This window comes from Pseudorasbora parva, chromosome 13, assembly GCF_024679245.1.
Source record: "Pseudorasbora parva isolate DD20220531a chromosome 13, ASM2467924v1, whole genome shotgun sequence".
In the NCBI taxonomy this organism is placed as follows: Eukaryota; Metazoa; Chordata; class Actinopteri; order Cypriniformes; family Gobionidae; genus Pseudorasbora; species Pseudorasbora parva.
The window spans coordinates 22,482,663-22,497,064 of NC_090184.1; the positions used below are offsets into that span (position 1 = coordinate 22,482,663).

Sequence of the window (14,402 nt, forward strand, 5' to 3'; positions counted from 1 at the left end):
GGCAGGCTTCATAACCACAAACACAAACATGCTGTTCAGACATAATAGTGTTTTTGAAGAAACGCTGAACCTTAGGATTGCTTATTCAGCAGTACGGACTGGATGAGAATCATAGCGAAACTCACTTGAGTCACATATGGAAAATAGATAGACCCGACTTTTGCATTTTTTATCCCTAAAAAGATTGGCTTTGGAGTCGAGCATTTCTGTTATGGCCTCAAACATGTTCTCCATCTCAGACCAATCCATCTCTTCTCCTGGCTTCCCTGCTTCTGTTGTTTTTTCTTGGGAGTGAGTGAGTGAGTCCATTCCCCCCTCCCGAGGTGGGCGTCTGTCTGTTGTCAGGCGTGAGGAGCGGCCCCTGCCCCTGCAGTTAGCAGAGGGAAAGCGATCCTGACCCCCGGCCCAGAACATGAAACCAGAGCCGGTGTGTGGCGCTTGGTGCTCAGCTGGAAAGGCGGCAGAGCCTTGACCTCCAGCTCCACATCACACCGTGCGCCAGACTCCTCTCTGCCCTCCTCCTTCAGCTCTGTAGTGGTAGGACACGGTGCCAAACCACCTGAGGGCAAAAGCCTGAACACCCCACGCGCTCAAAAACATCTCCATCTGTGAGATAAACAGTCTGCTACAATCCAAACAATTTACTGTCCCATTCATCCTCGTTTGCATAAGTACTCTTTGCAGTGTTATACATTAGGCTATATGATATCTAAAATAATACACTTCCGATATTCAATGGAATAAAAGCAGACTATATTGACGGGACTCTTTGTTTAACTAGTGTCATTTTAAAGTGCATTCCTATTGGTTGTGAGGCTCTGGGTTGGCAGATTTATTAGTATACAGAGGGTTTGGTATCTTATTTTTTTTTTCTAAAACATCTCAAGCCCTGTTTACATCTGCTATTAAGATGCGCTTTTGTCAATTGGATCCCAAGTGGACACCGCTAAATACAGGTGTCAACAGGGTCTAAAACGTTTTGAGCTTGTCCACTTTCGCCCATTTCCAAAGTTGAAATTGCATTTGACCGGATTTCTTTCATGTGGTCATATGCATTCGAACAACTGCAAAAGACCACCAATGAGGCATAAACTTTATGGGAAACGTGCTAGCCAGACGGGATTTGAACTTTGGCTGGAGACCCAAGTTTGGTATGAATATGAATAAGGTACAAAGCACAATGTTCTCTCACCATTCCGCTCACAGCGTTTGGCGTGGTCTTGCGGGTGTAAGAGCAGATACGAAAGCTACTGCTCTCCGTATGTTTGCACAAGCTTATTTCATCCATTAGATTGAAAGATCTGAAAAAGTCCATATTTTTTTACCTGCCCATATACCTTCCCCTTGTTGAAATCAGGACAGGTTGAAAGTGGACAAAAGAGACAGATTATAACACTAGGTATAAACGGGAATGTGTCTCCCTCGTTTACTTGTGATCCGATCGAACAAAACATCTTAATACCAGGTGTAAACAGGGCCTCAATGATTTATTTTTCAAATATCATGTTCAGGGCTGCGTTTCTCAATAGCATCGCCAGGGCTGTTCAATCCATTTATGGCATAGTATTTAATGCTCCAAAGTCCTCCAAAGTACATGTCCCATAACTCTACAGTACATCATGTTACTGTTTTGGTCGTTCACAAGTTTCACATGCAGGTTTTAAACTTTTTAAAGACCTTCTTTTTTGTTGTCAAATGAGAAGATTTTCAGTGGATTGTAGATACATATTCCACTCAATCCAGCTCTCTTTTCTCAACACAGTGTTCTGAGAATAGCGTTGTTTCACTGAATGAAAACCACTCCAAACGATTCAGTACGTGAGCGAGCTGTTTGAATGTTTCAGATTGAATCTGGATGCAATGATTGAATGAATTGGTTCATTCAGTTTTTCCAATTAGTTTGAATGTTTTTTTAGGGAAAAAATGACTCAAAAGAGTGATTAATTTGAGAATCAGACATCGCTATGATCCTAAACCGTAAACAGAAAACAGATTTTTTTTTATAATAAGGGGATTACTATATACACTGAGATAACTACAGTATATATATATATATATATATATATATATATATATATATATATATATATATATATATATATATATATATATATATATATATATAGTTTTTATTTATGTTTAAGCTTTAATTGGGTCACTAGTAGTTGTTGGTTTACTGTCCACCTTCCTGCTAATGACTATATCTCAATTGTTTCCATTAAATCTCTGCCCACAATTGATCACTGTTATTATCTACATGTACAGTTCGTCCTTCAACTCTCCTACTGTCTTTACATTCAGTCGCCCATATTCCTATTTGATCGCTGACCGGTAGCCTTGCTGACCATCACACGCACACGCTGCAGTGTAATGACGAAAGTAGCCTACTAAAAATACATAATCAGTTGAGTCTCTGAGTTGCTCAGATTTTCTATTGGACATTAAGTGGGCAACACTGCACCACAAATAGTATAATAGTAAACAAAAATTACTTTTTCTTTGTTGCATTTTTTAAATTTGCATTTTATCACTGCTTGTTCTGCATTCTAATACATCAGAATAGTCTTGCAAAACACGTTTGCATCACAAAACACCACTTGAGAATAACGAGTCCAGATAAGATGTTCTCCCAACCAATTTACATACTATTGGCAAAGCACAGTCAAAGCGATGTCAGTAGTCATAGTTTTCAAAAGAGCAGATACATCGTCCATAACGTTGGACCCAGTGATGTAAGCAGAGAAGAACAAATGATCTGCTCTGAAGTGTTAAGTGCTTTAGTGTTATGATATCAAATGGAGCATGAAGGCTTGGACAGAGGTTTATGATTTCACTTCTGTATCCCTTTCATGGCTCTTTCCTGTCATTATTTCCCGTTCTCGGAGCAGCTGTCTGTCACTCACACGTGGGCTGTATTTGCATACAGTTGCTGAGTTGTCTTTGTATGTGACTACATAACGTCATGTGACAAACAGAAGTGGATACACTCATAGTGGACCAGTACATCTCAACTGGTTTTGCTTCGGGGATGCATATTTGTGGCAAAATTCTTTATTGCACAAAATCAAACTGCCTGGCTTAAAGTGGATTAATATTGAACTGCACAGGTCAAACCGTTCCCCAAACAAAAGTGATGAACTTATCAGAATCAAATCCATAACCTAATTTTAGAGAAATACTTTAATAAGCGATGCGACGCTCACACAGAAACATGCTCTATAAAAACGTATCTGTGTCATTGCGGTGTGGGTGTTTGCCTTTTTAACAAAGTGGCCGGTGGCGGATTTGTTTCGTGGTTTTCGAGTAGTGCTGATGTTTCTGTATCTGACAGGCTGCAGAGCTTTTTGAAGAGCTGACATTCGGTTTCTTCGCAATGGAAGGGCAGCTGCTGTATCCTCTCAACATTTTGGCCTGATCCGTCGGTTACACGCTTGCAGGCACGCATAAGCGCCGCACATCTGCATCCCACATGCTTAGATACACGCGTACACATGTTGTCGGATTTGAGACTATAATCAGATTAATTGGCCCATCTTTCCTTGGAAACCCAGCATACATTTTACGTTAAAGCATTTTTTTTACAAGAGCCGTATCGATGTAACATTAACCAGAAGCCGCGCTCGGAGTGTGGGGTCAGAGGGAGACTTGAGGGCCCCTGACATGACATCCTAATGAAATAAAGACTGCAGAAAGAGAGCGAACGCAAGAGAACCTCTCAGAATTAGCTATTAAGAGAGAGGAATGATTCTTCTTCTCCGTACCGTGCTCACAAATTATACCCCTAATAGTGTTTTCAACCTTTTTTTGTTTTTGAAAATGTTAACTTTTACCTCAGATGTTATGTCTCCCCATTTGAAAAACACGAGTTAAAATCAGTCATGGCCCCCACGAGGGAACCCGAACATTAGTTGAAGTATGTTTCTAATCCTTATTAACATTCTCCAAAGTCATGCATGAAATATGTTTTGTGCCACACTACGCACCATGTGTTTTTCTTTTGCTCCACAAGTATTTTTTTCAAACAGAGATCCACTACACACACTGCTGTGCATTATTTTATTATAGGGTTGAAGCTCACCGCAGCCCTGAGAGTTTCAGAGAAGGAAAAACTGGCCTTGATTTTCCACCAAGTTACGTCCCAATGTTCCTTTTTGCTCGATTATAATTTCGTAGTGATTTCATCAGAGCAGGTACAACAGTTTTATTTCTTTTCACAAACTGTTGTTCCAACAGGCCTTTCGCTACTCAAGTGCATTTCCTCAACGACGACCGTCCTTCTCTGCCATGAATCTGTATTTTTCTCTGTCAAGTTTTTAAGTCTCCCCCCCAAAAAAAACGTATCAAACTCCAGGGAAAGATGTATGATCAATCAAAAGGCTCAAACGTCATTATTTTTTGAGAACTCCAAGTATCTCCCACCCATGTGGGCTTTCTTCCCCTCCGTGGGAGACATGCGAGCAGCTGCGAAGAAACTCTTTTGCCAGCCGTCGGATGAACCTCAGTGGACATTCGTCAAGGATTGTGAGGAGTTTTTCTTTTTTCCGTAATTGAAATGTTACATTGTTCTGACCAGTGAGAGAAAGACAAACGAGCAGCTTGAGAGCCAAACAGGAAGACTTTTTGGACTCTTGGCCCGAGTTCACGTAGTGTATCTGAAAAACATTTTTAGTTGTGCGGAATTTGAAGATGTGGTCTTTCAGTCCCACATCATGTGTAATGAGCGGAGAGCGAGGAGGATTCAGGGAAAGGGAGAGAGAAATACGGCGAGTGGTGGCATTAACACGTGTTCTGGAGTATTAAAAGAGATTTACACCCTAATGTTTTAAAGCAGTTTTCTTTAGCTCACTAGCTCCTCTTTTACAGATATTTCAAGGAAGCTATAAAAGTGAACCGACAACTGGAGAAAAAGCCCTGACACAGCACTGGAGAGCGGCCCTCGAGCCATACTGCATCTGAGACCCGACAGCTCTTGGGGCCCTTGGGTTTGAGTTCAACCGCAGTTGTTGAAAGTCAAAGAAAGATAAATAAGTATACGCTTGCTCTAAGGTTTCATGTGACTTCGTTAGGATATGCTTTTTCTTGCGTTCAGCGAAGACCAGGATTGTATAACTTGTGCTCCTCGTGATACCTGTTCTTACTTTTTCTGCTGGAGGCCCATTTGTGACCCAAATGTAGCGGTGTTGTCTGTTTTCCATGCAGTTCTTTTGAAGCATGGGGTCTGCGTGGTCCAGAACTCCTCTGTTCTGTGTCAGATGTCATACTCCCCTCTGGGCTGACCAGCTTTGCACCCTGGTGTGCCCATAACATTTAACGGTGCTTTGGCAACCCCAAATGGAAACTCTTATTTGGCCTCTGCAATCAGTGTTCATTTCTTCTCTGGTTGAATTTGTATCTTTGTTTCCCTCGCTATTATTTAATTTGTTATTTAACCCTGTGTCTTTATCTGCGAGGACGAAGACATGGAAATTTGATGGAGAAAGTTAGGACGGCAGTATAAGTAGAAAGTTGCAGTATTTGCAGGGGTGGAGGGGGGGGGGGGCATGATTTTGTGACATGGACACAAATGTGTATAAAGACATGGGTATGACACAGGTATTACAAGGAGAGGGTGAAATATGAGGACATTGGCAATGTCCTCACTTTTCAAAATGCTTATAAATCATACAGGATGAGGGTTTTTTTAGAAAGAAAAAAATGCAGAATGTTTCCTGTGATGGGTAGGTTTAGGGGTAGGGGCAGTAAGTGGATAGAAAATACGGTTTGTACGGTATAAAAACCATTACGCCTATGAAATGTCCCCATGTCCCATGTCACAAAAACAAACGTGTGTGTGTGTCGCCTGGTAAACCTTACATTATGGGGACACAAAGATGGCTATATCCGAAATCATTGTCCTTATGGGGATATTTTTTGGTCCCCATGAGGAAAACATCTTAGAAATCACACTAAGGGCTGTTTTTTGAAAATGTAAAATGCAGAATGGTTCCTGTGATGGGTAGGTTTAGGGGTAGGGGCAGTGTAGGTGGATAGAATACACATTTTATACAGTATACAAACCATTACGCCTATGTAAATTCCCAATAAAACATGGAAAGACGACATAGAGGTTTGAGAACCTCTGAACAGGTTAAATGGTATGGTTTTGCTTTACAGTAGAAATTTGGTGCACATGCACAACACCAAGCAATTTTAGCCCAATTAACCTGTATACATGCTAGATAAAGCTAGAACAAATCCATTTACTCACCAAACCAGATATTTTGAAGAATTGTTGTGTTTTTGATCATGCAATGGAAGTCAGTGGGGTCCAATGTTGTTTTGGATAACTTTGCCTTGAAAAAAAGTTACATTTTTAAAAAGAATTTTGTACTGGAACTTGTTTTTAACTCTATAAATGCTCATTCCATTAAGGAAAAGAGTATATGACAGATTTCAACTGTCATGGGATTTGTAGTGTTTAAAGAACTTTCATTTGTTTCAACAATGTCCAACATTTGCAATTGCCTCTATTATCTATAAATCAGTATCACATCATTATTAGTCCTTGGAACTTTAATACTGTATTTTGATTATATTCCAGGGTACTATATGATGGGATGTGAACATCAGAGACTGATTTCTGCAAGGTGCACATTCTTTATCTGGGTTTTCGTGTCTATGCTGTCCTCCTCGAGATGGACACTCGCCCTGTGGCGGCAAACCACCAGAGGCCTGTAGGTAATTGCACAAGTGGTTGATATTTCAAAGCCTGCGCTCCCTCGCTGTCCTCCAAATGCGTTTAGGTGCTAGACTGGGAGCGTGTAACCTGTTCTTAAGATATTTCAGATAGAAAGAGATGTCGTTTTCCAGTGGTTGCATGAGTGTAGATGTGCGTTTCATCCCTGAGATTTGTGATTCTGGCGACATCCATGCAGATGCATTGCATCAAAACCAGGATGCACTAAAAGTGTCCTTCGCACGTAGCAGTTTATGTGGAAGGTTCATAAGACCCGCAGGATCAAAGAAAAGCAGGAAAGAACGCCATAGAAGGGAAAAGGAAAAAATAAATAGAGAGGGCATGTTTTTTTCTTAATTTTTATTTTTTGGTTGTCAACACTGTTAATCATGTTAGCATCGGCTTTACAGCTCCTCCCACGGCGGGGGTTCATGCTGTGGAGAGTTGCCCGTTATTTTAATTCGTTATTTTTATTGCCGTGAAGAAAAATAAAACTGAGAAAACGCAAAACAGACCTCTTAAACGTAAGAACAATGGCAGTTAAAAATGAAGAAGAAAAAAGAAACACGAAACTTCACACCACAGACCTATATCCCATTTCTGCATATTTTTTATTGCGCTGTAACAACTTGTTCTCTGAAAGGCCAGTGAGCGAATGAAGATCATGCTTGACAGTTGCTTATTTCTTTCCTACGTTCACCATCGCATTTGTTTATTTTTCAGGTTAGCTCTGCATGGAAACATTCATCAGTCTGCTGTATAAATGATATGATGTGTGTCAGGCCGGTTTTCACAATAAATGCCAATCCTTTCGTGTTCAGCGAGTCTTAATTGACCTGATTGCCACGCGGATCTGTTCTCTAACTCTTATCATTTTAAAAAACATAGCTGTTAGTGTTTTTATAACTGTATCCCCATGGCATATTCCAATACATTTACCACTACGCCAGTAAACTGATTCCCATCTGAAGCAGAAACTTTACTAGAAAGCAAAGCAAGAGGGGCCGTGCAGGATCGGGCAGAACTACTAGGTATGATTCTCTGATTTATTAAGGCCACACAGACCTCAGAAATGTGTGGTAGGGATTCCGCAAGCACATTTCACCCCTATAATCACAATTTATATGCCATAGGGTCGCAAGCGATTTGTTTTGGCTGTCCGTTGGAGTGCGAACACGTGAACGGAGAGGCTGGCGCGGACGGAAGGGGCGAGCGGCCTCAGAAACCTTTGGTTCCTGTCTCGCACTTCATCTGTTTAGCTCTCTCTGAGTTTTAATTGGGAGTTATTGCTGGTGAGATAAGTGTGTGGATAAGCTTGCTCTGATCTATGAGGTGCTTGGACATCGCCAGTGGCGTGCGGTAACAGAATGTGTTCGGGGTCTTGGGCGTGACCCCTACTCCACTCCTCTTGCCCTCCGAAGACGTCTCCTGATCTCTCGCACATTTATTAATTCCTAGTCCCATCTCTTATTTATTGAACGCTTGCAATCATGTTTGCACCGTAGTGTTTTTAGAGGTATCGCTCATGCCAGTGATGGTGCGCTTTGGAGCATTCCAGCCCTGGCCGTGTTAATGCTCAGCCTAAGGGGGGCATTAAGGAATGTGGCGGCTTTGAAGCTATCGCCTCTTTCCCCTTAGTTTTCTCTCCTTTGCTTTTTCTGGTCTCGTTTCCCAGCTTTCGTCTGATCCCACCTTCCTCCTTTTTTCTTCTCCCCCTCGTTATTTATAGCCATACCCATCCTTCACCTGCGAATAGATGGTGAGGATGACAGATTACCGCTCTTCAGGCGTGCATGACTGTTGTTTCACATGGATTAATGGAGCTAGGAGTGCTTTCCCTAAGCACAAAGAGACAAATTTGAGCATTAAATTAGACAACTCTTACATGCCAAAAGTGTTTGCTCATTGGACAATCGCCAGCTTGTTTCCAGAGCCTGTCAAAGTAAATCACCTTAGATTCACTGATGAACACTAATCCTGTAAGCAAGCATGAGTATGCTAAGATCTAGACCCCGTTATATTCTCTTTTAGGCTAAAGTAAATCTTGCGTTTAGCTGTATATTTTCAGTCCGCTGGAATGCTTTGACATTTCATGGATAGTTACAAAGATTTTTTTCTATCACTTGGAGTTCACTGTAGCTTAATGTTTGATGTAATTCACTCACACCAACCTGAAGTTATGATTATTTGTGACGCGCACAGTTCCAGATTGCTCATGTAACTATCAACACTCTTTTTGAGAAGCCTGTGAAATAGCTTTGTGTGTACAGTTTTATTGTGCTGATGTATTGAAACGGGAAGTTGGGATGGGATATACCACATGTTGATTGGCTTGTCCCTTTTATAGCCTTAAAAGCCTCAGTTGTATGTCGGTACACTGTAAAAAAAAAATTGAGAAAACTTAAAAGTTTAAGGCAACTAGCTGCAGAATATTTTTTCAGAAGAGTTTTCTCCACTTAGTGTCAATTAGTTGTACAAACTATTGTGTATATATTTCATGTAAAATATTTGAATAAACTTTAAAAGCTGAATTTGTCAATTTTAAAAGTTTTTTACAGTTAACCATTATATATTAATCGACATTAGTGAGACGGACATTTACACTGTAAAAAAAAAAGTTGCTGCCTTAGATTTTTAAGTACAATCAATCTGCATGTTCAAGTCAATTCAACTTAAATTGCATTAAACTGACATGTATTGGCGAATTGTGTATAACTTGTAAAAAAAAGGTGAAAATTGCTTAACTTATTTTGATGAGTTAAAGCAATGTAAAAATTAATGTTGACATAACTTATTGATCAAGCCATTTTTTACAGTGTATATTTTATTGGACACAAATTTGGAAACGTTGGTGAGTGTAAGATGAGTCATTGATATTGTTGGTCTCTTTTTAATTACGAGAAGTTGTGTATATTATAAATTAGTATATCTGCTAAAATGAGAATAATGAGTTACATTTTTTTCAAGAAGTTGCTACACTGTAAAAAATTATTTAGAAAAAAAGTTACCTGGTTGCCTTAATTTTGAGTTCATTGAAATTAAAATTTTGAGTTAATACAATGAACATTTTTTGAGATTCGACAACCTTTATTAAAATATTATTAAAAGATTTTGTAAGCATATTGGGTAATTTTGTGTGTTTTATTTCTGATGTTGCAGTGAAACATGCCAAATAGTGCTATTTTCATGATTTATCAAAAAAAAAAAAAATGTATGTGGTTCTATTTATTAAACAAATTTCCTTCATTGTATCAACTCAAATTTTTAATTTCAATAAACTCAAAATGTTAAGGCAACCAGGTTACTTACTTTTTTAAGTTAAACCAACAAATACTAACAAAACGTTTTTACAGTGTAAAATTGGTAATATGGCAATAAGGTAAGATGATCATTTTCAAAAGCATATAATAAAAAAATCGAATTATTGTTTAAATGCTAAAAGGATCAAAGTCATCAGGCATGCAATTTAATTTACATTATACAAGTGGATTGCATTTAACAGTTTTGTTAAATTATTTTAACAACTTTTAGTGAGGATTACAGATGATATCGACATATATCATACATCACTAATACAGATGACCTCAAAATATATAAAATGCCTTACAAACAAAACTGTTACTAATGTCTGAATTTCCTTCAAAATTCACAACCTCCATCCACTCATGGATACATTTACATACACATGGAGAGAAACAAATACACACTTTCCTATTTAGAGCCTTTAAACACAGCTCACTGCACATTAATCATTAGATTGGTGTTGTGATCACTCTTTGGGACCGCGGGCCACGTTTAGCCACGTCTGTGTCTCAGGACCCCCGGGCTGGCTCCCTCAGTGCCTGTACCTGTGCCTCGATTATTAGCTCTGGATCCGGAGACTGTGGCTGATGTCTCCTCCTCCCCCCTCAGGGAGAGCCATAGCTGGGCTGCGAGATGAAGTCGAGCAGGGGTGGTGGGGAAAGGAGTGCTGGCTGTGCTGTAATTACTCCATTGATATTCCTTCCACAATAATGCTGTCACTGCTCATTTGCATAAGTGCTTCTCCACTCTCGCGGGAGCAGATGAGCACAGACAGAGGAGGAGAAACCTGGAGGAGTTTGGTTTTCAGTTCAGATTAACGGGTTCGGCTCACGCCGTCATCTGTCCTGATGTATTCCCCTAGAAATATACAGATATATAATGGTGTGGGCAGCAGTTGAATGCTGGACCATCAGTGTCAGGATGCTGATGTGATTATAACATATGTGAGGTGATGGTCTTCGAGTGGTCTTTCTTGGTGCAATGCAGCTGCCCTTGAATGCCAATTGAGTTCCCATGGCTTCATTGAAATTGTGATGTATTATTTCAGGAAACTCAACCAGTGTTGACTCTCGCTCTAATACCACTCTATCATGAGCATAACAGGTTAATAGCCCATAATGCAATAACATTTACACAAGAATACACCATGTCACCACGTGTTAATAGTTTATTACTCAACCTAGTCGCATGAAAATGTGTGCGAGATGGCCAAATCAGCAATTTAAACCTTAGACTATAAATCATGTCGTTTTTAGCACTTCAAATAATAGAACGTGGAATATTATATATATTTAAGTTTCAAATAAATATCATTGGAAAACATTTTACAAGAAAATACTATTTAAAATAGTAAATTTTGAGGAGGAAATTAACTACTATCATCACACAAACATGATTTCACTCAAGCTCAATTTAAGATTAAACAAGAGACAATCAACATTATTCAAGCATTATTCAAATGACTCTGTAGGCAATTGGATACTCCTTCAACCAATGAGACCACAAGAGAAGAGCATTATTCAAATGACTGTACGCAATTGGATACTCCTTCAACAAATCAGACCACAAGAGGCATGATTAACAATCATTATTCAAATGACTGTACACAATTGGATAGTTCTTCAACCAATAAGACCACAAGAGGTGTGATTAACAAGCATTATTCAAATGACTCTGTATGCATTTGGATAGTCTTCAACCAATCAGACCACAAGAGAGCACAAAGAGCATTATTCAAATGACTCTGTACAATTGGATAGTCCTTCAACCAATCCGACCACAAGAGGCATGCATTATTCAAATGGCTCTGTTCGCAATTGGATAGTCCTTCAACCAATCAGACCACAAGAGGCGGCATTAACAACCATTATTCAAATGACTCTGTACACAATTGGATAGTCCTTCAACCAATAAGACCACAAGAGGAGTGATCAACCTGATCAACTAGAATTATTCAAATGACTCTGTAGGCAATTGGATGCTCCTTCAACCAATCAGACCACAAGAGGCGTGATTAACAAGCATTATTCAAATGACTCTGTATGCAATTGGATAGTCCTTCAACCAATAAGACCACAAGAGGAGTGATCAACCTGATCAACTAGCAGACCACAAGAGGTGTGATCAACGGGCAATGACCCATAAATTCTCTATCCATCATTGTGTTAAACCCGCCAAAGCTGCCAGGTGGATAAACCAGTCTTTGATCGGTTCCCGCAAAAGTGTAACAGAAGCAGTAGAAATTAATGTACAGGTTTCCAGACTGAGCTGCAGGGCAAAATCAAATCACCATCAGATCAGGCTGGGTCTACCCAGTCTATGATTTCACTATACTCATGTATGATGTATGAACGTTACGGTTTAGTTGTAACTGAGCCCAATTTCTGAGTGAACTCTATTCAGCGAGTGAGGAAACCTGAAGTGGAGCTGAAACTGGAGTGATCACAGAACACTTTAGGTGGGGAGCAATATTTCCATCACTCCATTCCATTCACACACGGAACCCAACCAGCTACTGCTGGAGTGATCAAACATGTTTTCTCATACGGTTAACAAATCTATTTGTTTAACCCTGAATATAAGACCTTGTATGGCAGCCATCATAAACATCTGCATTGCCAAAATGGTTCCCGGTTTCTTTGACGGTGTGCATCCATCCAGTCTTGCCTGGACAGAGAGCATGCTGGGTAGATTTTGTGGATGTGTGCGCCCATGACAGGTCCTCCATCTTGGTAGCGGGAGGTGTTCGTAGCCTTTATTTAATGTCACTGATCTTCGCCTCGATGCTGACGTGATGAGCATTGGTCATTGGCTGTTTCTCCTCTATTGCTTTTTCCGAGCAGGCTGAGGCCTCGGCTCTCTCCCCTTGGAGTCAGGCCCTCGGGCTCCACATCATTTATTGCTGTCAAGAGTCAGGGAAAGAAAAAAAAGATGGGGTGATGAGTAGAGAGTGCGAGAGACGGGGAGAGAGAGCGAGAAGGCGAGGCAAAACAGGAGAGTGTAGCGATTCCAAGGGGGGCGCACAGAAGCGAAACAACCGATTTAGTCAAATCTCAGCTGTTGAATATTTAATGGAGCCTGCAGTGTTTATTTAGTTAGCCTGTCGATTTTTAGCACACTGTCAATAGCAGGCTCGCACGCCGGGCCCTGATGATCTTTAGTGTCTGTGCTCCCTGGGGTCCAGACGCTAAACACAATTATGGATTTTTTTTTTCCTCCCTCTCCCTTTTCTCTCTCTCCCCCACCACCGCAATGTGTTTGATATTTTTACTGATCTAATTTGCAATCTGGTAGTTTATTGTTTGGCATTTTAGTGGCGCTCAAGTGGCGAAGCAAATTCGATTTCTGCTCATAATTCTTTATAATGTCATTAATGCTGTTAGCGCACAGGCGCGGATCTTAAATAAAAAAAACTGAAACGTTGGGAATCTGTCCGCGGATGCACACATTCCTGCTTTTATTGTCTCTCCTCCCACTTTCATTTCACTCATTCGGTTTTTAATTAAAAATCCTTGCCTTGGTTTTCTGTCATTGTGAAATATGAAATTACAGTTGTATTGTATTTCAGAGTTAGTAACAGGAAGCTAAGCCTACGCTAGGATGTATAGCAACCCATCTCGCAGGCAGACAAAATGGGAAAAACATCACATAAGGAAAATAAAGGAATTATTGAATGAAAAAATGCTATTTTTTTCTTTTCCAAAGAAAAATATAGGAGGGGATTATTCATGCCACTGAACGTCTACAGTTAGGATTTGCATCAAAACAAGGTTACTTCAGATTCAAATCTCCAAACATTCTGAACGCTTACAGTTTTAGCAGTTCGTTTGATCGTTTTTATTATGCCCGTGCAAGCCATGCTAGACGCGTTTGAGCGCTAGCTGATGGGGAGCACACGGCAGGTTAATAGTGATGGTGTGCCGCGTGCTAATGGTGATGGTGTGCAGCTCTTGTGAGGGATCTATTTGCTGATGATGGATGAGCGGTAAGCCACCCAAGGCCTGCGATTTTCCACACTCGAGAGTCTGTCAGCTTTTTAAGTGGACGAGCACAATTAGCACTGAAACCAGAGCGCAGGCTAATCTGATGGCACGCTTGACAAACAGAGAGGCAGAGAGAGGGGGGAAAAGAAATGTGCTCTTTGCAACCAACCTGAAAAGAGATTAGAGCAATAGTTCCTGTCAACTATGACTGAGAATGCCAGGGATGGATAAGCATAATTGGGCATTTCGTCAACTGTGGGCACTGGAGGTTAATGTTTATGAAGTTGATTTTTATTTAAACGAATATAATTCTAAATATATTATAATGTATATTGATTGAGAGATTGATTGATTGATCTGCAAGATTTTTGTTTTTAGAAGAAGTCTCTTATTCGCACCAA

At 40.2% G+C, this 14,402-nt stretch overlaps 1 protein-coding gene across 1 annotated transcript in view; it reads left to right on the plus strand.

Moving 5' to 3' along the window:
* Positions 1–14,402, plus strand: part of lmx1bb (LIM homeobox transcription factor 1, beta b) — a 95,693-nt gene that overhangs the window by 13,911 nt on the left and 67,380 nt on the right. The gene's annotated exons all lie outside the window — the stretch shown is intronic.